Genomic DNA, 27,145 nt, shown 5'->3' with positions numbered 1-27,145 from the left:
CAGTTAAGGAATGAAACTCGTGATAAAACGTACTTCTTTATTTTAACTTAACTTCCAATAATAATAACACATTATGCCCTTGTGTTTATATCTTTTCACAAAAATGCATTTAGATCATTCATATATCTAGTCTAAGTTTGACAGCATTATGTCCTCTGCCTCTTCTAAGTTCACAAAGATTGACCGAATTATTTCTGAATATTTAAACAGTCAAACTGGAGATGGCATTATAGAATCTATTCCTGAGACTAAGGGTAGAGAGAAGATTATTTCACCATTTGCCAATATCCTAAGGATAGTTATACAAGGAGGATTTCTAGAGAATTGATTTTGTAGCCACAACCTAAATTAATATTCTCAAGACACAATTCCAGAGAACTTTATATATGGCAGTGATGTTTGATTATTTGACAACTTTTCCCTAACTATTATCAACCCTAAGGTGATTCCTAGAGATGATCTGGGAATTGATTCTTTTCTTTAAATTTCAATGCTCATCACATGAATTTTGCCTAAAAATTTTGCCTAAATCTCTTTTCAAGTGCTGAGATCCAGAGTTAAAGAAACTAGCTTGAATGTATATATTTCTCACACTTTCAGCCATGTTTTGCTGTATAGACCACTTTTAATGATTACACTGTTTTTTTCCCCACGAGATTTCATTACTAATAACCGCAATCAGGTTTGTCTTTCCTATGCTTAGACTAGAGTGAAACTCACACATCTCAAGTTTTATTCTCTCTCTTTTTTTTTTTTTTTTTATTTCAAAGGATTTGTCAGGAAGTCAAAAAGAAAGGTGAGGTAAGAGGAACACACACACACACACAGTCACTCTCTCACAATGCCTCAATTTCTGGCTTCCTCATCTCATTATACTTCCATTGTAAATATAAAATTTGCTTTCTAGTCCCATAACTTCCTGTGTTTAGAATTGCTTCACTACCAAAATTACCACATTGTTCCTAAAACTGGGATAATGCATTAGAACATTATGACCCATTAATAGGGTGGTGAAATCAATTTAGGGAGCAGAATTGAATAGAATACCATTGAAAATATGAGTTCATTCATATACACCAAGGAATACTATGCAGCCATAAAAAAGAATGAGTTCATGTCCTTTGTAGGGACATTGGAAGCCATCATTCTGAGCAAACTATTGCAAGGACAGAAAACCAAACACTGCATGTACTCACTCATAGGTGGGAACTGAACAATGAGAACACTTGGACACAGGGTGGGGAACATCACACACTGGGGCCTGTCATGGGGTGGGGGTAGGGGGAAGAGATAGCATCAGGAGATATACCTAATGTAAATGACGAGTTAACGTGTGCACCACACCAACATGGCACATGTATACATATGTAACAAACCTGCACGTTGTGCACATGTACCATAGAACTTAAAGTATAATAATAATAAAAAATAAATAAGTGAAAAAAATAAAATAAAGACAAAGAAAAATGAAAAAAAAAGAAAATATGAGTGCATTAAACATAATGAGATGAGTATAATTTCGTGAATCTTTAGTTTCAGTAATTGTGATGGTAAAATACTGAGTTTCAACTTGATTGGATTAAAGCATACCAAGTATTGATCCTGGGTGTGTCTGTGAGGGTGTTGCCAAAGGAGATTAACACTTGAGTCAGTGGGCTGGGAAAGGCAGAACCACCCTTAATCTGGGTGGGCACAATCTAATCAACTGCCAGGGCAACTAGAATATAAGCAAGCAGAAAAATGTGCAAAGAGAGACTGGCCTAGCCTCTCAACCTACGTCTTTCTCCTGTGCTGGATGCTTCCTGTCCTTGAACATCAGACTCCAAGTTCTTCAGTTTTGGAACTGAAACTCCTTGCTCCTCAGCCTGCAGACTGCGTATTGTGGGACCTTGTGATCTTGTGAGTTAATACTTAATAAACTCATATATATATATATATATATGAATATATATATATATATGAATATATATATATATGAATATATATATATGAATATATATATATATGAATATATATATATGAATATATATATATGAATATATATATATGAATATATATATATATGAATATATATATATGAATATATATATATGAATATATATATATATGCATATATATATATATATGAATATATATATATATATATATTCCATTAATTGTGTCCCTCTCGAGAACCCGGGCTAATACAGTAATTATTATGTATGCATATGTAGTTATGTGTATGTCTTTGTGTATATACTAGGTTGCAATGTAAACTGTGTTTATAATTTCTTCATGGTGAAGAAGATTAGAAAGCTAATGTATTAGAGAACAAATACTCATCTTTCAAGATTTGATTTTTACAAGATAATGATTATGAAGCTTCAATTGATACAATTCACCTTTGTTAGAACGAAAGGATTATGTTCTTCGGCACTACACTGAAGCCTATAATGTCATGTTTCCACTATTTATTTATGTGCCTATATTTCACTGAAGCGTTGTATTTCTTTACCAACTTGTTAGTTTAGTATTTCAGAACCACCAATTTGAATTATTTGATTATATTATTATATAGTATTTGTTTTTGAATAGTATAAACCAGTGCATAATTAATTAAATTATGTTCAAATTTGAATCTTAGGACTTTTGAAATAGATGCAATTCATAACTTAAAATCAAATAATATTCCATAGTTGTTTTTTTTTTCTTTTTTTATTATTATACTTTAGGTTTTAGGGTACATGTGCACAATGTGCAGGTTTGGTACATATGTATCCATGTGCCATGTTGGTTTGCTGCACCCATTAACTCATCATTTAGCATTAGGTATATCTCCTAATGCTGTCCCTCCCCCCAACCCACAACAGTCCCTGGAGTGTGATGTTCCCCTTCCTGTGTCCATGAGTTCTCATTGTTCGGTTCCCACCTCTGAGTGAGAACATGCGGTGTTTGGTTTTTTGTCCTTGTGATAGTTTACTGAGAATGATGGTTTCCAGTTTCATCCATGTCCCTACAAAGGACATGAACTCATCATTTTTTATGGCTGCATAGTATTCCATGGTGTATATGGGCCACATTTTCTTAATCCAGTCTATCGTTGTTGGACATTTGGGTTGGTTCCAACTCTTGGCTATTGTGAATAGTGCCTCAATAAACATACGTGCATGTGTCTTTATAGCAGCATGATTTATAGTCTTTTGGGTATATACCCAGTAATGGGATGGCTGGGTCAAATGGTATTTCTAGTTCTAGATCCCTGAGGAATCGCCACACTGACTTCCACAATGGTTGAACTAGTTTACAGTCCCACCAACAGTGTAAAAGTGTTCCTATTTCTTCACATCCTCTCTAGCACCTGTTGTTTCCTGACTTTTTAATGATGGCCATTCTAACTGGTGTGAGATGGTATCTCATTGTGGTTTTGATTTGCATTTCTCTGATGGCTAGTGATGATGAACATTTTTTCCTGTGTTTTTTGGCTGCATAAATGTCTTCTTTTGAGAAGTGTCTGTTCATGTACTTTGCCCACTTTTTGATGGGGTTGTTTGTTTTTTTCTTGTAAATGTGTTTGAGTTCATTGTAGATTCTGGATATTAGCCCTTTGTCAGATGAGTAGGTTGCAAAAATTTTCTCTCATTCTGTAGGTTGCCTGTTCACTCTGATGGTAGTTTCTTTTGCTGTGCAGAAGCTCTTTAGTTTAATGAGATCCCATTTGTCAATTTTGGCTTTTGTTGCCATTGCTTTTGGTGTTTTAGACATGAAGTCCTTGCCCATGCCTATGTCCTGAATGGTATTGCCTCGGCTTTCTTCTAGGGTTTTTTTGGTTTTAGGTCTAACATGTAAGTCTTTAATCCATCTTGAATTAATTTTTGTATAAGGTGTAAGGAACGTAATTGTCAGATTCACCAAAGTTGAAATGAAGGAAAAAATGTTAAGTGTGGCCAGAGAGAAAGGTCGGGTTACCCACAAAGGGAAGCCCATCAGACTAACAGCTGATCTCTTGGGAGAAACTCTACAAGCCAGAAGAGAGTAGGGGCCAATATTCAACATTCTTAAAGAAAAGAATTTTCAACCCAGAATTTCATATCCAGCCAAACTAAGCTTCATAAGTGAAGGAGAAATAAAATACTTTACAGACAAGCAAATGCTGAGTGATTTTGTCACCACCAGGCCTGCCCTAAAAGAGCTCCTGAAGGAAGCACTAAACATGGAAAGGAACAACCGGTACCAGCCACTGGAAAAACATGCCAAATTGTAAAGACCATCGAGGCTAGGAAGAAACTGCATCAACTAACGAGCAAAATAACCGACTAACATCATAATGACAGGATCAAATTCACACATAACAATATTAACTTTAAATGTAAATGAGCTAAATGCTCCAATTAAAAGACACAGTCTGGCAAACTGGATAAGGAGTCAAGACCCATCAGTGTGCTGTATTCAGGAAACCTATCTCATGTGCAGAGACACACATAGACTCAAAATAAAGGGATGGAGGAAGATCTATCAAGCAAATGGAAAACAAAAAAAGGCAGGGGTTGCAATCCTAGTCTCTGATAAAATAGACTTTAAACCAACAAAGATCAAAAGAGACAAAGAAGGCCATTACATAATGGTAAAGGGATCAATTCAACAAGAAGAGCTAACTATCCTAAATATATATGCACCCAACACAGGAGCACCCAGATTCATAAAGCAAGTCCTGAGTGACCTACAAAGGGACTTAAACTCCCACACAATAATAATGGGAGATTTTAACACCCCACTGTCAACATTAGACAGATCAATGAGACAGAAAGTCAACAAGGATATCCGGGAATTGAACTCAGCTCTGCACAAAGTGGACCTAATAGACATCTACAGAACTCTCCACCCCAAATCAACAGAATATACATTCTTTTCAGCACCACACCACACCTATTCCAAAACTGACCACATAGTTGGAAGTAAAGCTCTCCTTGGCAAATGTAAAAGAACAGAAATTATAACAAACTGTCTCTCAGACCACAGTGCAATCAAACTAGAACTCAGGCTTAAGAATTTCACTCAAAACCGCTCAACTGCATGGAAACTGAACAACCTGCTCCCGAATGACTACTGGGTACATAATGAAATGAAGGCAGAAATAGATGTTCTTTGAAACCAACGAGAACAAAGACACAACATACTAGAATCTCTGGGACACATTCAAAGCAGTGTGTAGAGGGAAATTTATAGCACTAAATGCCCACAAGAGAAAGCAGGAAAGATCCAAAATTGACACCCTAACATCACAATTAAAAGAACTAGAAAAGCAAGAGCAAACACATTCAAAAGCTAGCAGAAGGCAAGAAATTACTAAAATCAGAGCAGAACTGAAGGAAATAGAGACACAAAAAACCCTTCAAAAAATTAATGAATCCAGGAGCTGGTTTTTTGAAAAGATCAACAAAATGGATAGACCGCTGGCAAGACTAATACAGTTTTAATCTAAATTTTATTTACCTTTGAGCGAAGAAAGAACATTCACTGGTGCTATGCTACCAACTGACATTCCTGAAATGAATTAACTTGTTACTTGGTTAAAGAAAAAAAAAGTTACTTAAAACAATACCAATGTTATCATCTAGAAACTTTCCAGCTGAAATTAAACTGCACCATGAAGAAAGGGCTCACTTGAAATCCAGCTGCAACCTATCTGCCAGTGTCTACAAACAAGATTTAGCTACCCTAAAAAGGCCTTCCTATTATTCACTCATATTTGCTTATGCCAGGGATCTACTTTTCTTCTTAAAAAGTCAAATGCTAACAGTACAAAGTTTTTTGGCTACGTAGCACCATACTCATTCATTCGTTCTTAGGCGAACCAGCAATTAGTATTGAGAGAAGAGAAATAATTACTTTCTTCTGTTCTCATTAAAAGAACTTTTATTCTAGTCACAGCATGGATATTTTCTTTACATTTATACAACTCAATGATAATGACTATTTTTGTAAAGTAAACATAGAAACTCAAGATGAAGCCATCTTGACAGTTTCTCTATGGGTAGGACTGATTACTGGAATTGTAAACATCTATTTCTAACATGCCCAAACTCACACATTTAAGTCACTTACTAATAATTACTAAAGACATTATTACACTTTATATAATATATAAAATATTACCTTAAGTCTACATATTTATAACAAAGATATTGTATTTTTAATATATCAAAATTATTTTATTGGGAAGAAATATGTTCTAAAATTTTGTTCTAAAATTTCTTGCATGTAACTTATTGTCTTAAAACTAAAATAATGTTTTCTATGTGCTTAATAATGTGTATTCTGCCACTATTGAATGGAATGTTCTGTGTATATCTGCTAGGTTCATTTGGTTTACACTGTTATTAGAGTCCTCTGTTTTCCAATTGCTTTTCTTTATAGGATCTATCTATTGTTCAAAGTGGGATATTGTAGTCCCCTACTATTATTATATTGCTGTCTATTTCTCCCTTCAGTTCTGCTAATATTTGCTTTATGTACTTAGGTGATCCAATGTTAGCTGCATATAAATTTATAATTATTATATCTACTTGATGAATTCACACCTTTATCATCATATGATAACCTTCTTAAATCTCTATAAAAATTCCAGTGGTATTTTTCACAGAAATAGAAAAAAATCTTAAATTTTTATGGAATCAGGAAAGGATCTGAATAACCAAAGCAATTTTGAGCAAAAAGAACAAAACTGGAGGGATCATGCTGATTGATTTCAAAGTATATTACATAACTATAGTAATTAAAAACAGTGTGGCACTGGCATAAAAGCAGATATATAGACCAAAGGGACAGAATAGAGGGCTCAGAAATGAATCCAATCATATATGGCCAACTAATCTTGGACAAAGACACCAAGAATATCCAACGGGGAAACAAAAATCTCTTCAATAAATGGTTCTGAGAAAACTGGGTATTCACATGCAAAAAATGATACTGGACTCTTATTTTGCATCATATACAAAATGAAATGGATTAAAGACAAATTTAAAAGTTGGAACCGTAAAACTCATAGACAAGAACATAGGGAAAATTGTCCTTGACATTGGCTTTGGCTAAAATTATTTTACTTAGGACACAAAAAGCACAGGCAACAAAAGCAAATATCAATAAGTGGAACTACATCAGAGGAGAAAGCTTACACACAACAAAGGAAACTACCAATAAAATTAAAAGGCACCTATGAAATGAGCAAAAATATTTGCAAACTATTTCTCTGGTAAAGGTTTAATATCCAAAATATATGAGGAACTCACACAACTCAACAGCAAAGAACAAAAACCTACCAAGTTTTAAAAAATAGGCAAAGAAAGGAAATTAATACTTTTTTTTTAAATAAAAAATACAAATGACCCAGAGGTATTTAAAAGGTACTCAACATCACAAATCATCAAGGAAATACAAATCAAAACCACAATGAAATATTACTTCATATCTTCTAGGATAGTTATTATGAGAACGATAAGTGTTGGCAAGTGTGTAGAGAATAAAGAACCCTTGTACACTCTTGGTGGGAATGTAAATTACTACAGTCATTATAGAAAATTATAGAAGTTTGTCAAAAATTTAAAGATAGAGCCATCATATGATTCAGCAATTGTAATATTAGATACATATCCAAAGAAAATAAAATCTGAATGTCAAAGAGATGTCTGCACTTCCATGTTCATTGCAACCTTATTAACCATAGCCAAAATATGAAACCAACCTAAGTGTTCATCAACAGATGAATTTAGAAATAAATTGTGGTACATATACACAATGGAATAATATTCAGTCATAAAAGGAGGCAAATTCTGCCACTTTTGCCAACATAGATGAACCTGGAGAACATAATGCTAAGTGAAATACGCCAGGCACAAATGACAAGTATTGCAAAATATCACTTATACATTGAGTCTAATAAAAAGCCATACTCATAGATGTAGAGAGCAGAATGGTGGTTACCAGAGGCTTAGTGGTACTGTTGGAGGAGAGATGTGAAGATGTTCGTCAAAGGCCACAAAGTTTCAATTAGATAGACGGAACAAGTTTTAGTGGTCTATTGCACAGAGTAGTGACTATAGTTAATAAAAATGTAGTGTATATTTCAAAATTGCTAAAAGAGTACATTTTAAATGTACTTATCACAAAAAATGATAAGTATGTTAGGTGATACATATGTTAGCTTAACTTAATTATTTCAAAATATATACATACATCAAAATATCACACCCTATGCCATAAACATATACAAATATTATTTGTTGATTATAGAAAAAATTTGTTTAAAAGTAGATATTTATCTATTCTTTACTACAGAAAATTACACTAAATACTATTAGAGTAAGTTGAGTGAGCCACCACAGAGACTGAAATGTAGAAATTTATTGTATTCATTCATATAAACCATGCAAGGTGTATATACAAATTAGTAATATGAGGGTAACTACTGTCATTAATCAGGGACTCCAACTTATGAAGACTATGACATCTTCAAAACACATCTTCCAATATTGCTAGGGGTAATTTCATTCAATTTGCAGAAGGAAAATGAGACTATAGGTTCTCACATGAAGGTCTTTTTAATGATTGAGGACTAAAACTGGCAAATATCATTTTTAAAAAGATTTACTAATATTTATAAAGGTAAAATTTTTAAAAACTGCTGTGCTAGTAAGGGACAACTAGTAAGTGACTGTGAAAATCATTAGCACTTTTGCAAAGTATTTCCAGTATTCACCATTCTAGACATAAGGTCTAATCCATCCTCTATAATTCTGCCTTTCCTCTGGTGACATGTGAGATGCTGTATATTTCATCAGCAACTTGAGTCATCTAAAATGGAAACCTAGATAATTGATTAACATGAAAAAATAATAAAATGGATTTAGCTAGCTGGGAAATGCAAATTAAAACCACAAAGATACAATTGCACACCCACTAGAATAGCTAGTATATAAAATATCATTAAGTACAAACAAACAAAACTGCCAGTACCAAGTGTGAACAAGAATGACATCACCCAGCTATTCTATACCTAAGTAGGTATCCAATAAAAATGAGAATATATCTTCAAACAAAAACTTGTACATGCAAGCTTATAGTAGCATATTTCATAAGAGTAAAAAACTGAAAGTAAGTCATGTGCCCATCAATAGAAACCTGCTAAACTGATACGGCAGAATGATATGTGTACACAATGGGATGCTCTTCAGTACTTAAGAGAGACAAACTAATAAAACATGCAACGATTTGGATGATTTCAAAAATATTCTGCTGAGAAAAGCCAGATACAAAAAAGTACATACTGCATAATGCTATTTATGTGAGATTATTAAAATAACTGAATTAATTTTCAGTTCCAGGAAGCAGATGATTGACTATAGTTGGGGATGGGGATGAATATCATAAAACTTCAGGAGGGAGATTTGGGAGATAATACAAAGGTTAAAAAATGTTAAGAATGATTTTATAAGTATATGAAATATATTAGTTCTGTGGCTTGATTGTAGGCTCTGGAACATATCTAGCTATTTATGCTTACAAAATGGGCTTTATATCAAAAGATTACCTAATTAGAGCTTCATCTTTTTTGATTTTATAATTTTTAAGAGACATACTCTAGAAAGGATAATTTCTGAAATTTTTACCAGTGGAAATGGTTGCATTTCTTTTTACAATCAAACTTATCAAGAAAAAAGTCTTCTATAATTTGCTTAGTTTCTTTCTTGGTAAGGTTAGAAAATTAATAATTATAAACAGTGCAACTGAATTGTTATTAATAAAACTGGCAGTAAGAAATTGAGATTTCTTCACTTCCTTGAGGTAACTTGCAAATGATTAGTTTCTAATCTCAGATGTAAAGTTAGGGTATGCTTATTGAACTGCTTCCTATGATTTCACTATCATCTGTTGACCAAACATTGTAGAAGAACTCATCATTAGCATTTACCCCTTGTCACTAAAATGACAGAGAGGATGGTAAAATTTCCTACATGTGGTCATAGTTGAAATAACAAAGTATTGTGGCTGTACTTTGTTACTAATATGCTTTGAATATCCAGTGGAGCTTAATGATAGTGACAAAAAACCATTTAATCCATCATTTTAGAATTGATTAATACAGACAGTGAAAATACATTTGTAAATAACATAATAACATATTAGTTGTGAAATTAAACATAAGAATCCTTATTAGCTAATTTTTTGTAATATTTATTGATTAAATTCTGAAGATTAGCAATTTTTACATAACTGCTTTTTCCCCTCATGCATGCTGAAAGCTAAGGTTAAAAGACACACATAGTTTTGTCCTTAAAGTGAGTTTTAAGTTTTTAAATAAGTTCTAAAAATGTAAAAATAAATGTTATTTTATGTTTGCTCTTGATAAAAACAGGTTGTGTTTTAATGTCAGACACAAAAGAACAAGATGGCTCTCAAATAATCATTCAGCTTAAAATAAAAGATATAATCTTCCCTTGTCAAAGGAATGTCTTCGACCAAGGTAAAATTATGACTCCAGGCTGTCCTCCAAATTTGCAGGGTCTGCATCTGCAAATTCAACCAATGAGCGAAATCAAAAATATTCAGAAAATAAATAACAGCACAACACTATAAAATAATAAAAATTATAAAATACAGCATAATAACTACTTACATAGCACTGTATTAGACATTACAATTACTCTAGAGATGATTTAAAGTATAAGGGAGAATGAGTGTAGATTATGTGCAAATGCTACAACACTTTATATCAGGAATATTTTGGTATGAGAATCACATCAAATTTTGGACATTTTAGTACATGGGGGTGAGAGGATCTGGAACTAATTTCCTGGGATATCAAGAGATGACTATATAAAATTTCATAGTGTCAAGCCATTTTCTAACCATGTTAAATGAAATTATTATTCCCCATTATGGCTTTTTTGTTATGCTTGTGAAATTGCCTTAGTTGGGATTCTTTATTTTTCACCACTAATAAAATGTTGCTAATCAAAACAGGATCAACATTCTGGCATTATGAGTGATACATATAACTATATAAATATTTACTAGTTTTATTAAAAAAATGAACTTAGTATCAGTTTTCGTAGTTTAGTTAAATAATGATTTCGAAAAAAAAATTACTATTTCTCAATTATTCCTTTATTTTTTAAAAATGTGTAAATATTGGCCGGGTGTGGTGGCTCACCTGTGTAATCTAAGCACTTTGGGAGGCTGAGGCGGGTGGATCACGAGGTCAAGAGATTGAGACCATCCTGGCCAACATGGTGAAACCCCATCTCTACTAAAAATACAAAAATTATCTGGGCTTGGTGGCACGCACCTGTAGTCCCAACTACTCTGGAGGCTGAGGCAGGAGAATGGCGTGAACCCGGGAGGCAGAGCTTGCAGTGAGCCGAGATCACGCCACTGCACTCCAGCCTGCCAATAGAGCGAGACTCCATCTCAAAGAAAAAAAAAGTGTATATATTTTGAATTGTCAAATATTTCATATATTCAAGATACACAATATGATGATTTGATATATGAATATCTTGTGTAATGATTGTTAAAATCAAATTAAGCTATCACTATCCATGCTGGGCATTCGATCCCCAGAACTTATTCATCATATAACTGGAAGTTTGTATCCTTTGACCTATTGCTCCCCATTTCTATGCCCATCTCTCCAGCCCCGCCATGTACATGTATTGGTGTACAGATTATTTTGCCACCCAGGTAATAAGTATAGTACCTGATAAGTTGATTTTCAGTCATCCTCTGCCCACTCTGCACCCTCAAGTAGGCCCCAGTGTCTATTGTGTTTTTCTTTGTGTCCCACTTATAAGTGAGAACATGTGGTATTTGGTTTTATGTTCCAGCATCAGTTCACTTAGGATAATGGCCTCTGGTTCCATCCATGTTGCTACAAAGGACATGATGTATTTTTTATGACTGCGTAGTATTCCATGATGTATTTGTACCACATTTTCTTTATGCAGTCCACTGTTGATGGGCATTTAGGTTGATTCCATGTATTTGCTTTTGTGAATAGCTCTGCAAAGAACATACAATGAACATACTGCTGCATGTGTCTTTGTGTTAGAACCATTTATATTCCTTTGGATATATACCAAGTAATGGGATTGCTGTGTTGAATGGTAGTTCTGCATTAAGTTCTTTGAGAAATCTCCAAACTGCTTACCAGAGTGGCTGAACTAATTAACATTCCCACCAACAGTGTGTGTTGCCTATTCTTTGCAACCTCGCCAGCATCAGTTCTTTTTTGTTTATTTTTTTCAGAACTTTTTAAATTTAAATTAAATTTAAATTTAAATAGCTTTTTGGGGAATGGGTGGTTCTTGGTTACCACCTCAAGAACCACTTGGTTCTGAGATTTTGGTGCACCTGTCACCAGAGAAGTGTGCACTGTACCCAATATGATTTCCTTTATCCTCTCCGTCTTCCCCACTCACCCATAGTACCTAAAGTCCATTATAACATTCTATGCCTTTGCATCCTCACAGCTTAGCTCCCACTTATAAATAGCCATTCTGACACCGCTTATAATTAGCCATCTGACTGTGTGTCAGATGGTAACTGATTGTGAGTTTGATTTAAATTTATCTAATTATTGAGGTTAAGCGTATTTTATATACTTGTTGGTCATGTGTATGGCGTCTATTGAGTAGTGTCTGTTCAGGTCCTTGGCCCATTTTTCAGCTGGGTTGTTTGTTGATTTGTTTAAGTTTCTTATAGATCCTGAATGTTAGACATTTGTTGGAGCATAGTTTGCAAATGTTTTCTGTCCTTTTGTAGGTTGTCCATCTACTCTGTTGATAGTTTCTTTTGATGTGCAGAAGCTCTTAAGTTTAATTAGGTTCCATTTGTCAAGTATTACTTTTCTTGCAATTGCTTTTAGAGTCTTTGTCATGAAACCATTGCCATGATCTATGTTCAGAATTTCATTTCCTTGGTTTTCTTCTAGGCTTTGTATAGATTTAGGTTTTACATTTAAGTCTTTAATTTATCCTGAGTTAATTTTTATATATGGTGAAGGAAGGTGTCCCGTTTCAATCTTCTGCACATAGCCAGCCAGTTATCCTAGTGCCAATTTTTGAACAGGAAATCCTTTCCCCACTGCTTGTTTCTGTTGACTTCACTGAAGATCAGATGGCTGTAGTTGTGCAGCTTTATTTCTGGATTCTTTATTCTGTTCCATTGGTCTCTGTGTCTCCAAGCTGTTTTGTTTACTGTAGCCTTGTAGTGTAGTTTGAAGTCAGGTGGCATAATGTCTCTGGGTTTGTTCTTTTTGTTTTGGATTGCTTTGGTTATTCAGCCTCTTTTTCAGTTCCAGACACATTTTAGAATTTTTTTAATTCTGTGAAAAATATCATTTGTAATTTGATAGGAATAGCATTGAATCTGTAGATTGCTGTAGATAGCACTGAATCCATAGATTGATTTGTAGTTGCAAGGTTTCAGGATACAAAACCAATGTTTAAAAATAAACAGCATTTCTATACCCAGCAATGCCCAAGCTGAGGGCCAACTCAAGAATGCGTCCCACTGATATAGCCACACACACAGACACACACACACTAAATAAATACATACGTACATACATACATAGCAATGCATCTAACCAGAAAGGTAAAAGAGCTCTACAAGGAGAATATCACTTAAATGGCTCTGGGTTTTATCTAGTTTTGTACCGTATCTCCATGCTTTTATGCTCTTGAAACTATACAGACAAAGCTGCCAATTTATAGCAAATAAAAAAGACAGGAATTAATTTGTAATTGCAACATTCTTTTCTCTCAAAACACAATGGAAACCACTATTAGGGAAGGAAATAAATGCATTCTCCCTTGCAATCTTTTACCTTTGAATTTGGAGCAAGTAACCAGCTATGGAGAGACAAAATGATCCTTTCTAGATGCTTCTCCCTATTTTTTTCCTACAAGTAATTTAGTATCTAGTCAAAACTTCCCTCTGTCTTTTGTGATCTATAGGAGAATTACAAAAGGAGAATTACAAAACACTGGAAAGAAATCAGAGAAAACATAAACAAATGCAGATATATTTTATATGTTTATACTATACAATTAAAGTAATAAAGTATGTACAAATAAAATCGCATATCAGGACAGATTCATGTTCTTGCAAAAAAAGGTTTCTTTATTTTAATATGCTTTTAAATACTTTGGTTACAGGAATATCTTATTTATAACAAATAAAATATAAAATATGACCTTATAAGTTCATAGGTCAATTGAAGGCCAGTAATGTTTATCTAAATATTATTTTGGACAAAGAACTATGCTTAGCTACAGCAGGAGTTCAAATTAAGAAGAGTATGTTTATAAGTAATGATTTGCTAGCCTATATCTTTAAGTAATTTGCGTTTTACTTAAAAGCAGTAGTATTCTGGCCATCATTATATCTGCAGTACCACATACAGATTCTCAACCAGTACTAAGTAAGTTCTAAATGGATATCTGTAGAATGGAAAAACAAGGTATTAAATAAAATATTTGATATGTGAGGTAGGACTTCTGTTACCCTCAGCTGTTTGGGACTCCATTCTAACTTAAAAAGTACAATCTAAAGTTTTATAAAATCGTGTGCAAAAGTACTGTATTTCTTGGGTCATGGGTTTTCAATTTTAATGTGCATAATAAAAACCTGAAGAACTTAAATATTTTAAGCTTAACCTGACTCAGTAAATGCAGAGTAGAAACAAGAATACATATTTTAGACAAGAACACCCGACATGCCAAATTTTTTATGTATGAGACCCTAGAGAGAAATTTGACAAATCCTCTACTATATTTTTTTAAAGCTTTCAATGGCCATCATTTTCCATGAACTATATAACCATGTAAGCTATATGCTTTCTAAGTCAATGGAAATTAGCTTTAGCAATCCCCAAAGGACTATAGTGCACAAGATATCTAGACTCCATTAGGTATAGTTAGCTGGGAAATGGGAGGTTTTGTTCCTTGATAAATATACAATAAGGAAATTTTATCACAATGTTTTAAAGAATGAAATAGAATTATAAAAGAAAACTACCAAGCCAAGTTGATGTTTGTCTCGCTCACGACTGCATGTATATTCCTGGAAAATCTATAGTTCTACTAAACTATGTCCTTCCATTCTACCTCAGTCATCTTATTTTGATTCAGCAGTTTTTCCTTAGGTATTTTTATCACTTAGGTGGCTCCGAGTTTTATCAAGTTTTGTACTGTATCTCCATGTTTTTATGCTCTTGAAACTACAGACAAAGCTGCCAATTTATAGCAAATAAGAAAGACAGGGATTAATTTGTAAATGCAACATTCTTTTCTCTCAAAACACAATAGAAACCACTATTAAGAAAGGAAATAAATGAACTATTAAGAAAGGAATAAATAAAAATATATTTGAGATGTTTATTGTGGCACTATTCACAATAGCAAAGACTTGGAACCAACCCAAATGTCCATCAGTGATAGACTAGATTAAGAAAATGTGGCACATATACACCATGGAATACTATACAGCCATAAAAAAGGATGAGTTCATGTCCTTTACAGGGACATGGATGAAGCTGGAAACCATCATTCTCAGCAAACTATCACAAGGACAAAAAAATCAAACACTGCGTGTTCTCACTCATAGGTGGGAATTGAACAATGAGAACACTTGGACACAGGAAGGGGAACATCACACACTGGGGCCTGTCATGGGGTGGGGAAAGGGGGGAGGGATAGCATTACGAGATATACCTAATGTATATATATTATATATATGTAATGTATAATGACGAGTTAATGGGTGCAGAACACCAACATGGCGCATATATACACATGTAACAAACCTGCACCTTGTGTACATGTACCCTGGAACTTAAAGTATAATAAAAAAAAAAGAAAAACTAAACTCAGAAATGTGTAAAAATGAGAAGATAGAATTGATTTTATCCAAAGAATGCAAAGATGGTTGATTTTATAAAATAAATGACTGCAATTCTACATTTAACAATTAAAAGCCATATTAATTGTTAAATGCCATAAAACATTGTATCAAATTTAATACTATTTCACAATATTTTTAAAAAAGCAACAGACAATAAAGATCTAAAAGAAATGCTGGTATTCTAATCAAATGATCTGCCAAAACTCTACAGCAAACGCTATTCCTTTTTTAACATCTGAAAAGATAGCAAAATACTCTCTAGCACACTGGAACAGGAAGGGTAAACTTATCTAGGACTAACTGGACCAGAGAATTTGTAGCCAATTATCATGCTAGAAAGTAAATCAGTGCTTTCTATGTAGGAAAAACATAAATGTGGCAAAACCTCCTAGCATGCCACTTTATGTATAAGACTTGATCTTACCCCCATTCCCTATTACCAAGTTGAGGGGCTGGGCAAGTACTGCATAATAACAAAATAATAATAATAATAATGTATTAATCCTATCCTTTGTATCATTGCTGTAATTTTTTCCACATATATATAATATGTACATACTTATATAATATATAATTAAATATATTATTGCTATTCTTAATTTTGAACAAATCGTGTTAGATCAATAAAGAAGGAAAATAAAAACTTTTATTTTATTTTATCTTATTTTTTACATTATTTTTTAATGTTTATCAGAGTTTATAAACTATTTTATTTTCCTTCTTTAAGAAGAACTTCTTTTAACATTTCTTGCAATGAAAGTCTGTGGCTAGAAATTTTCTCAATTTTTGTTGAAATAAGAAAGTCTATTTCCTCTTCACTTTTGAAGAATAATTTCACATGGTATGGAATTCCAGATTAGGGGTTGTTGTTTATGTTTTCTCACAACCCTTAAATATTACACTTTGCTCCCTTGCTGGTATAGTTTCTGATGAGAAGCAATTGTAATGCTTATCTTTACACCTCTATTTGTTGTTATTTTTCTTTTTCCTATGGCTTCTTTCAAGATGTTTTCCTTATTTTTCATTTGCTGCACTTTGAATATAATATAACTACAAGTAAAATTTTATTTTTGGTGTTTAATCTGCTTGGTGTTTTTCTGAGTTTCCTGGTCTGTTGCTTCATGTCTAACATTAATTTGGGGGACATTCTTATTCATTATTGCTTCAATTATTGCTTATGATTCTTTCCTCTTCTTCTGATATTTCCTGTATACGTAGTCACATTTTGTAGTTGTTCTACAGTTCTTGGATATTCTGTTCTATTTTTTCAGTCTTTTTGTCTTCTTTTTGTTCACAGTTTTAGAAATTTCTACTGATGTATCCTCAAATTCAGAGATTCTTTCTTCAGCTGTGTCCAGTTTATTAATGAGCCCATCAAAGACATTCTTCATTTCTGATACAATGGTTTTGATCCCACCATTTCCTTTCAATTCCTTCATAAAATTTTTCTCTCTGTGTTTACATAACCCATCTGTTTTTTCATGCCGTCTATCTTTTCAATTAGACTCTTAGCATACTAGTTATAGTTGTTAAAATTCATGATCTGATAATTTCAAAATCCTTATCATGCTTGAATCTGGTTCTAATGCTAACTCTGTCTCTTCAAACCGGGTATTTTTTTTTTCTTTTAGTATGCCTTGTAATTTTTAGTTAAAAATTGGTTATGGCAAACTGGGTAAAAGGAACCCTGTAATAGATCTATAGTTATATGGTGGTAAGGTATGGGGTAAGGGGAAGCATTTTATGGCCTTATGATTAGGTCTCTGTTTTAGTGAGTTTGTGTCTCTGAGCTGTGAATGTTACAATTGCCTCTCAGTCCTCCCCCAATACCTTTGGAGAAACAGGATGGCTGAGAAAAGATGAAATTGAGTATTTCTCCCCCACATAGAAGGTTAGAGGAAGCTAAAGTTTGACATTAACCTTCCCTCTGGTTGGTTAGGTTCTGATGAAATTCCGACAGGTTAGGCTCTGGTAAAATGGTTTTTCTTGAGGACAGGTCTTGTTAAGAAGAACAGATACTATGGAGTATTTCAAAACGGTTATTTTGTCCTCCACTTACTGAAATCCTAAGGGAATTTTTCTTATGTATTTACTGTGAACACTGAAGATATCCAGGAGGTAAATCTCAGAGGTGTCTGCCACTCCCCAGAGTTTTTAACTCTCAGACTCAACTATACTGAGCTTTAAGCAATTTGTCAATTACAGTTTGGGTTTTCCTCCTGTTACTAATTCATAGGGAAGTGTTTGCTTATGGGTTTCTGTTTCAGTATGTAGTGATTTTCTGTACCCATCTTTCTGTCTCTTTAATTCTGAGGGCAGTTGTTTGCCATGTGACTTTACTTCTCTAATGGGTGTAAGAAGAATTGCTAATTTTTCGGCTTATTCAGCTTATTTCTTGTTCTTAGGGTGGAGTGGTGACTTCCAAGTTTCTTACATGTCAGCCCCAAAACCAGGAATCTTATGTCAGTTTTAATACATTTAATTTTATGAGAGATTTATCCATTTCCTTTAAGTTTTCAAATTGGTTGTCATAAAGTTGACTATGCACTTCAATAATAAATCTTAATATTGCTTGTATTCTCATTACATTCATTTTCTTTATTTATTTTCTGTTTTATTTTTCTTCGGGTAAATGTTATGAAAAGTTTGTTCATTTTATTAAAACAAGAAGCATAATATTAGGAGATAGGGTCACAGTTATGTGTTTGAGTGTGTGAAGGGAGGAAGATTGAGTAACTATGAGGCCATTAAAATGACTGGTTTTTATTCTGTATGAGACAGGAAGACAGTGGAGTGTTCAGAGGAGGTATTATCAGTTTAAATCAAGCTGCTGTCTTGTGTATTGGGGTGGTGACAATAGTGAAAACAAGAATATTGTGAGGAGGATAAAACTGTAATCTCCATGAGACATATTGTCCATTGAAATCGTGGTGATTGCATCAGAAGTAATAAGATGTTGTGTCCAGAATTTATTCCTTCCAGTGGGTTCTTGGTCTCACTGACTTCAAGAATGAAGCCAAGGACCTTCACCATGAGTGTTACAGCTCTTAAAGATGGTGTGTCCGGAGTTTGTTCCTTCAGATGTTCAGATGTATCTGGAGTTTCTTCCTTCCAGTGGCTTCCTGGTCTCAGTGACTTCAAGAATGAAGCCACAGACCTTTGTGGTGAGTGTTATAGCTCTTAAAGGTGGTGCAGACCCAAAGAGTGAGTAGCAGCAAGATTTATTATGAAGAGTGAAAGGACAAGGCTTCCACATCGTGGAAGGGGACCTGAGCAGGTTGCTGCTGCTGGCTCGGGTGGCCAGCTTTTATTCCCTCCTTTGGCCCCGCCCACATCCGGCTGATTGGCCCATTTTACATAGTGCTGATTGGCGCGTTTTTACAGAGTGCTGATTGGTGCATTTACACTCCTTTAGCTAGATACAAAAGTTCTCCAAGTTCCCACCTGACCCAGAAGCTTAGCTGGCTTCACCTCTCAATGTGACTGAATTATAAATATAACTTGAAGACAAAATCTAGCATTACAGACAGATTAAATGTGTGGTATGGAAAAAAAGTATTTAAGGAATAAATCAAGTGTTTTGGGCTGAGCATATGAACTGTATGAGTTAGCCAAGACAGAGGCACTGATGGAAGAGCAGATCAGGTGGCTGCGATGGCAGTTCATAAAGAAATTTAGTTGCAGAAACTACTGTGTCTTAAATATATACCTAAAAACCAGATTTATATTCTAGTTAATACATATGGGAAAATGCATTCATTTCTTATTTTGTGATTTTTTTTCTTTTTGAGGGAGTGAGTTTTGTCCGTCTGTTGACTTGAAAGTGCAATATTTTTCTTTTCTATGTTTCATTTTCTTCAAATTGTCTTTGCAGTTTCTGTTTTTACCCTATGTTTCCTTTTGCTCCCTTTCAGCATATTTTCATTAACATTTATATTTTATCTGAATTGAAATGGATTTACTCCATCATTGAGAAACACAAATGCATGGCATTTCTTATTTTATACCATTAAGTAAATCTCCTGAGTATAGTACTACTTATTTTTCAACCACGTTTACCCAATTGTTATCTCTCTCTTCTATCATATTTCTTAGCAAAACAAGTATTATTATCTATTATTCATCCACACATCCCAATGCTCTTTTAAAATTTTGCGTGTTCTGCTTGGGTACAGAAGAGTACTATTAAACTGGGAGTAAGTTAATTAATTTTACTCCATGAAGGCATTGCTTTAAACATATGATTAATATCAGCTTTCTACCCTTTTCCTTAAACAATATGTAAAAATTTCCTGACCATATGAAACAAGAAAAGATTAAGTAGCATTCATAAATTACATAGTTTGGTATAACTAAGTAAAACATTTTCATATATACCTTGTGGCATTTCTAAAACCACTACCCCAGTACACTAGCTGATTTCAATTCAGCTCTTTTTACATGAAATTCTTGCCAGCAAATGTAGCTGGCACTTGATTTGTCCTTCTCATTTCAATTCCCGCCTCCCTCAGAGATGCAGAAATGCAATTTCAAGGCACGGAAGTGTACTTCTGCAGCTTCCATTATTTTTTGAAAGTCCATATTTCACAAATATAGATTTCTACTTTTCTATCCACTTTATATTTAGTCTCTCTTCCAAAGGTTCTCTCCTCTCTTTTTCTAATAATTCCCAACAAGCTTCACATTCATTCCCCACATTGAGAGAGCATTACACAACTAATTTTTCTATGAAAATCCTGAACCAAAATTCAGTTATATAAGGAACAAGAAATTATTTCAGTTGGATGTCTGATTAAAATGGCTCCTCAGGTGACTCAAAAGTTTAATCTTATGGTTTTAAGTAGACAGAGTCTGAATGTCTAACAATTTTAAGTAGAAATGAGAAAAAAATATTCCTGGATCAGATTAGCCTCAAGTTAAACATGCCAAATTTCATTAATAAATGTTCTCGACATTTTGCTATCTAAGCTCTTTTCATTTTTTTTTCCTTTTTCAGATAATATTCATTAAAAACAGGTGGGATTTTGAAATATAAAGCCTATGAGAATTTAAATGTATCTCAGGAGAATAAGGATATAACATTATAAGAATGTTCCCTAAACTATGTTCTTCAGTATTGTATACATATTCCAGCAAATTTATAGATTTTCAATAAAAGTTTTGATAAATCCTAATTTTAACAAAAGCCTTCAATTATTACTACCTAACATAAAGGTAGAAAATGTAGTTGAGATTATTTGAAAGAAATTATGAACAGGTGTTTTATAACACAATTTTATTAAGTGTTTAATCAATGCATTATTAAAACATTATAGTTTATAATGCCACCTAGTGGATTTCTGAATAAAAAATGTCCCTTGAGTATAACTAACATATAATATGAAACATATGCATAAAGAATGGTAATCCAATTTTCCTATATATTTACATATCTTTCTCTTTTTCTTTCTCCAGTATTCACCCTGAAATATTAAGTATTTACCTTGAGCTATAAAGCATTAAACATTTAAAAGCATTAAATTGAAACAGAAAGAAAATAAAATGTATTTCTTAGAAGTTACTTTTTTAAGTTTATCATAAGTATAGAATGTTTGAATTGGATTTCAGAAACAACAGGTAAATACTTGGGACACTTAATTATAAATAATTCATATAAAAAGATTAAAATAATGAAATAGCAGTATGTATATTTATAGTACAATCTAAGTCATTATAAGTTAAAGCTGTAACTTTTAACTCCACGTGAAATTGCCTTGGTAAGTATAAAATTGTGATTTGCAAACCTGGCTGTGTATCAAAAATCTTCTGATTAAAAGTTTCCAGAGATGAGGTCCAAGAATGTGTATCCCTCCAAAGCTCTGTAAGTTATTATGATACGCAATAATGGCTGATAATGCTGCTGTAAATCATTATCTAGACACAGAGACTAGTTTCCAGATTGTCCAAAACTGGACAAACAAAACCTACTACAGAATATTGTCTTAGTATGGTTTATTTTGTGGTTAGATATATATTTAGCATGACAATATTCACTAGTTCTGCTTTTATGAGCGTTTTAAATACTATTGTACTCTAACATTTTTTGGTCTCTTCTCCTTCCCTTTCTTTGCAATCTTGTTGGATCACCTGACTAATTTCAGTCATTTCTGGTACTCTCTCAATATAAATATCTTCAAAATGTATATAACAAACTCATTTCTCCATCTTACCTCCCAAACTGGTATATGAAATTGCCTTCTAACCATCCTCAGATATTCACTGTCCTCAAATCTAAAGCACTCGTATTCTATCTCTAACTCCAATAAAAAGTATCAAAATTTCTCCCTTCCCTATTTTAGGAAACATAACCAGCATCCACAAAAATTAAACAAGAAACAAAGGTCCAAATCTAACATTTTCATTTTCTGACCTCTCACAACTTAAGAGTCCTTAAGTCACCTTAATTACGCTTCTTAAATTTTAAAGCATGTAAATCTTTCTCACCACATAACTACCTTAGCTCAGGCCTTCCACGTGTCTGTCTCTGAACTTGGAGCCAATTGTTTCCCTCCAATCTGTCTATTCCCTTTACTTCATAGAGTGATATCAAAGTGATCATACTAAAATGTAATATTTTTTATTTCAGTAGAGTTTCAGAATACAAAGTCGATGCACAAAAATCAGTACCATTTCTATACACCAATAACTTTCAAGCTGAGAACCAAATCCAGAATACAATCCCATTTACAATGGCCACCAAAAAACAAACAAACAAATGAACAAACAAATGAAAAAACCTAAGCATACAGCATAAATCATAGATGACAAACCAATGGAAAAACATTCCACGTTTATGGCTCAGAAGAATTGATATCATTAACATGGCCATATTGTCCAAAGCATCCTACAGATTCAATGCGATTCCTATCAAACTACCAATGTAATTTTTTGCAGAATTGAAAAAAAAAAGTTCATATGGAACCAAAATTCCAACTAAAATTCACATGGAACCAAAAAACAACTGGATAGACAAAGCAATATTAAGCAAAAAGAACAAAGCCAAACCAAAGGCCAAATTCAAACTACACTATAAGGCTATAGTAACCAAAACAGCATGGTAGTGGTACAAAAACTAATACATAGACCAATGGAATAAAATAGAGAACCCAGAAAAAAAGCTTCAAACATATAGCCATTCTGATATTCAACAATGTCAACAAAAATAAGCAATGGAGAAAGAATTCCCTATTAAATAAATGGTGCTTGGATAGCTGGCCAGCAATATATAGAAGAAGGAAACTGGACTCCTACCTTCCACCACATACAAAAAATTAACTCACCATGGATTAAAGATTTAAATGCAAGACCTCAAACTATTAGAATTCTTGAAGAAAATCTAGGAAACACCATTCTGGACATCAACCTTGGGAAAGGGTTTATGACTAAGTCCTCAAAAGCAATTGAATCAAAAACAAAAATTAACAAGTAAGATCTAATTAAACTAAACGGCTTCTGCACAGAAAAAATAACCATCAATAGAGTAGAGATACAACCTAAACGGTCAGAGAAAATATTCACAACCTATGCATCAGACAGAGGTCTAATATTCAGAACCTATAAAGAACTTAGAGTATCCAACAAATAACGAACAAATAATCTCATTAAAAACTGTGCCAGGCCAGGCGCAGTGTCTCATACCTGTAATCCCAGCACTTTGGGAGGCCGAGACAGGTGGATCACGAGGTCAGGAGTTCAAGACCAGCCTACTCAAGATGCCGAAATCCCGTCTCTACCAAAAATACAAAAATCAACCCTGCGTGGTGGCTGGTGCCTGTAATCCCAGCTACTCAGGAGGCTGAAGCAGGAGAATCTCTTGAACCTGGGCAGCAGAGGTTGCTGTGAGCCGAGATTGTGCCGTTGCACTACAGCCTGGGTGACAGAGCAAGACTCTGTAAAAAAAAAAAACCAAAAAACAAAAAAACCTGGGCCAAACACATCAAACACATGAACAGATACTTCTCAAAAGAACACATAAAAGCAGCCAACAAACCTGAAAAAATGTTCTACGTCACTAATCATCAGAAAAATACAAATCAAAAGAGCAATAAGATACCATCTCACACCAGTCTAAATTGCTATTATTAAAAGGTGAAAAAACCACAGATGCTGGTGAGGCTGCAGAGAAAAAGGAATGCTAATACTGTGTTGGTGGGAATGTAAATTTGTTCAGCCACTTTGGAAAACAATGTGGAGATTTCTCAAAGAAATTAAAATAAAACTACCATTCGACCCAGAAACCTCATCCCTAGGTATATAGTCAAAAGAAAATAAATCATTCTACCAAAAAGATGCAGTTGTATGTTCATCACAGCACTATTCAAAATAGCAAGGACATGGAATTAGCCTAGGTACCCATCAACAGTTCATTGGATAAAGAAAAAGTATTTTTTTTCCATTAGATATACCATGGAATACTATGTAGTCATAAAAAAATCGTGTCCTTTATAGCAACATAAATGGAGCTGGAGGCCATTATTCTAAGCATATTAACAGGGGAACAGAAAACCACATACCACATATTCTCACTTAGAAGTGGGAGCTAAACAATGAGTAATCATGGATCTAAGGATGGCAACAATAAACACTGATAAGTATTTGAGAGGGGAGGAAGAGACCAAGGGAAGATGGAAAAACTAACTGTTGGTAGTGTGCTCAGGGCCTGAGTGATGGGATCATTCATACCCCAAACCTCAGCATCATGCAATATACCAGGAACAAACCTGCACATGTACCCCTGAATCTAAAATAAAAGCTGGAAAAAAACCCAAGAAACCAATACAAAATAAAACAAACAAATTTATATATATAATATATATAATATATATATTATATATATTATATATATATTATACATATATTATATATTATATAATATATATATTATATATATTATATATATATTATACATATATTATATATTATATAATATATAATATATATAATATATATAATATACGTATATAATATATGTATATATAATATATGTATTTATATATTATATATACGTGTATTATATATATTATATATTATATATAATACACATATATATATATTTTTTATATCTAATATATATCTAATATATATGATATAAAATATATATAATTTTAACTTGTTATTGATCTCCCCAACTCCCGTTAGATGGCTATCAAAATAAATTTCTTACATTTTAACAGCAGTATTTCTCAAAGGTTCTTCAAAGATCCACCTACTTCTCGAATCATTAAGGGGTAAGCTTGTGAAAATATAGAATCTAGGGTCTGTAGATGGTGAGGGAATGCTTTAAGAAATCATCCACTGAAGGCCAACTAGATGCTGAAAAGATGCAATTTTTGAGGCTTTGGTAGTATTGTAAGAATTGGAAGAGTTTTTCAAGAACACTCCTGAAGTAAATATAATACTTTTTCGAAAGCTGGCACCACATCTAGAAGCCCAGACATAAGTTGATGGGGGAAATTTTCCAGAGATTGGCTACTCAGACTATTATTGATTTTGGGTTAGTAAATTTGAGCCAATTTCTGAACCTGGTATTCTTATATGATGACAAGAAATTTGAGGAGAGCTAAAATGCAACCAATTCAGGCATGTCACCTGTTGTCTAATTGAAACAAATGCAAATCTTCTTTGTACAAAAATTATGCCAGTTTAGTCTCATATGCATCTGCCAGATGAAGATATAACAATGTTCTTATAGTAAAATATTACCAAACACATATGAAGGCAACTACCTTATTTAAATAAAGAAATAATAATAATAAATATATATATATATATATCTTATAGGACTGTGGTTATCGAAAATGAAAAAAATACAATATATAGTGTGATGGTTAACACTAAGTGTCAACTTGATTGGATTGAAGGATGCAAAGTATTGATCCTGGGTGTGTCTGTGAAGATGTTGCCAAAGAGATTAACATTTGAGACAATGGGAGGGGAAAGGCAGAAATACCCTTAATCTTCATGCACACAATCTGATCAGCTGTCAGCATGGCTAGAATATAAAGCAGGAAGAAAAACATAAAAAGACAAGACTGACCTAGCCTCCCAGCCTACATCGTTCTCCCATGCTGGACCCTTCCTGCCCTTGAACTTCTGACTCCAAGTTCTTCAGTTTGGGGACTCAGACTGTCTCTGCTTACTCCTCACATACATATTCCATTAATTCTGTCCCTCTAGAGAACCCTGACTAATAAAGATTTGGTACCAGGTGTGGTTATAAAGGAACAGAATATTAAGGATAACATTCTTCCATTCGTTTTGGGGTTTCTGGAATTGGCTTCTTAATATGATTAGACCCAAAAATACTAAGGACCTCACTTCTAATAGTATGAAGAACACTGATAGTCCTTGGCATGAACAGTTTAGAGAGTTATGCAAAATAAGTACATTTGACACTCCTGATTTGCCACTCATGAGAGGCAAGGAGTTTGACTCTATACATAACACATTTGATCATATATGGAGAACCAAGGAATATAATGAAACTGGTTGGTTGCTCCTAGTTCAGTGGACAAAGTGATGAAAGAAAATGATGAACTCAGGATTCTAACTCCCAGCTTCAGAAGCAGATACTGAGCTACAAATCTGCTAAGGTTGCCCTGAATGAGAGCCTTATCTCCTATAGAGAAAGAGCTGAAATTGTGGAAAAACAAACACAAGCTCTTATCATGCAAGTGGCTGATGTGCAATGAAAGGTGCATGCACAGCTTTGCCAGGTGTCTACTGTTAAAGTGAGGGCATTGATTGGAAAAGAATGAGACCTTGCAACTTGGAATGGGGACATGTGGGGGGACCATGATGAAGCTGGGGACATTGAGTTTGTAAACTCTGATGAACCGTTTTGCCAGAAGAAACAGCTTCCCCATCCCCAGTAGTGGCAACATCTCCTCCCCAACCCAGGCTGCCATCAGCCTTTCCACCTTTGTCTGAGGAGATAAGCCCTGCACTGCCTGAGGCAACAGTGATGGCCCCGCCTGAGGCAGTTGCCAGGCAAGATAATGTTGATTCTCCTCAGGATCCACTCCAACACCCCATTTGCTTCTAGACCTATAATTAAAGTCCTGGCAAGCCACTAGAGGTGAGATTAAGAGTGTTACCCATGAGGCAATGCACTACACTTGAAAAGAACTGCTTGAGTTTTCTAATTTATATAAGCAGAAATTTGGAA

Source organism: Nomascus leucogenys, chromosome 10, assembly GCF_006542625.1.
Source record: "Nomascus leucogenys isolate Asia chromosome 10, Asia_NLE_v1, whole genome shotgun sequence".
Lineage (NCBI taxonomy): Eukaryota > Metazoa > Chordata > Mammalia > Primates > Hylobatidae > Nomascus > Nomascus leucogenys.
This window is presented reverse-complemented; position numbering follows the sequence as displayed.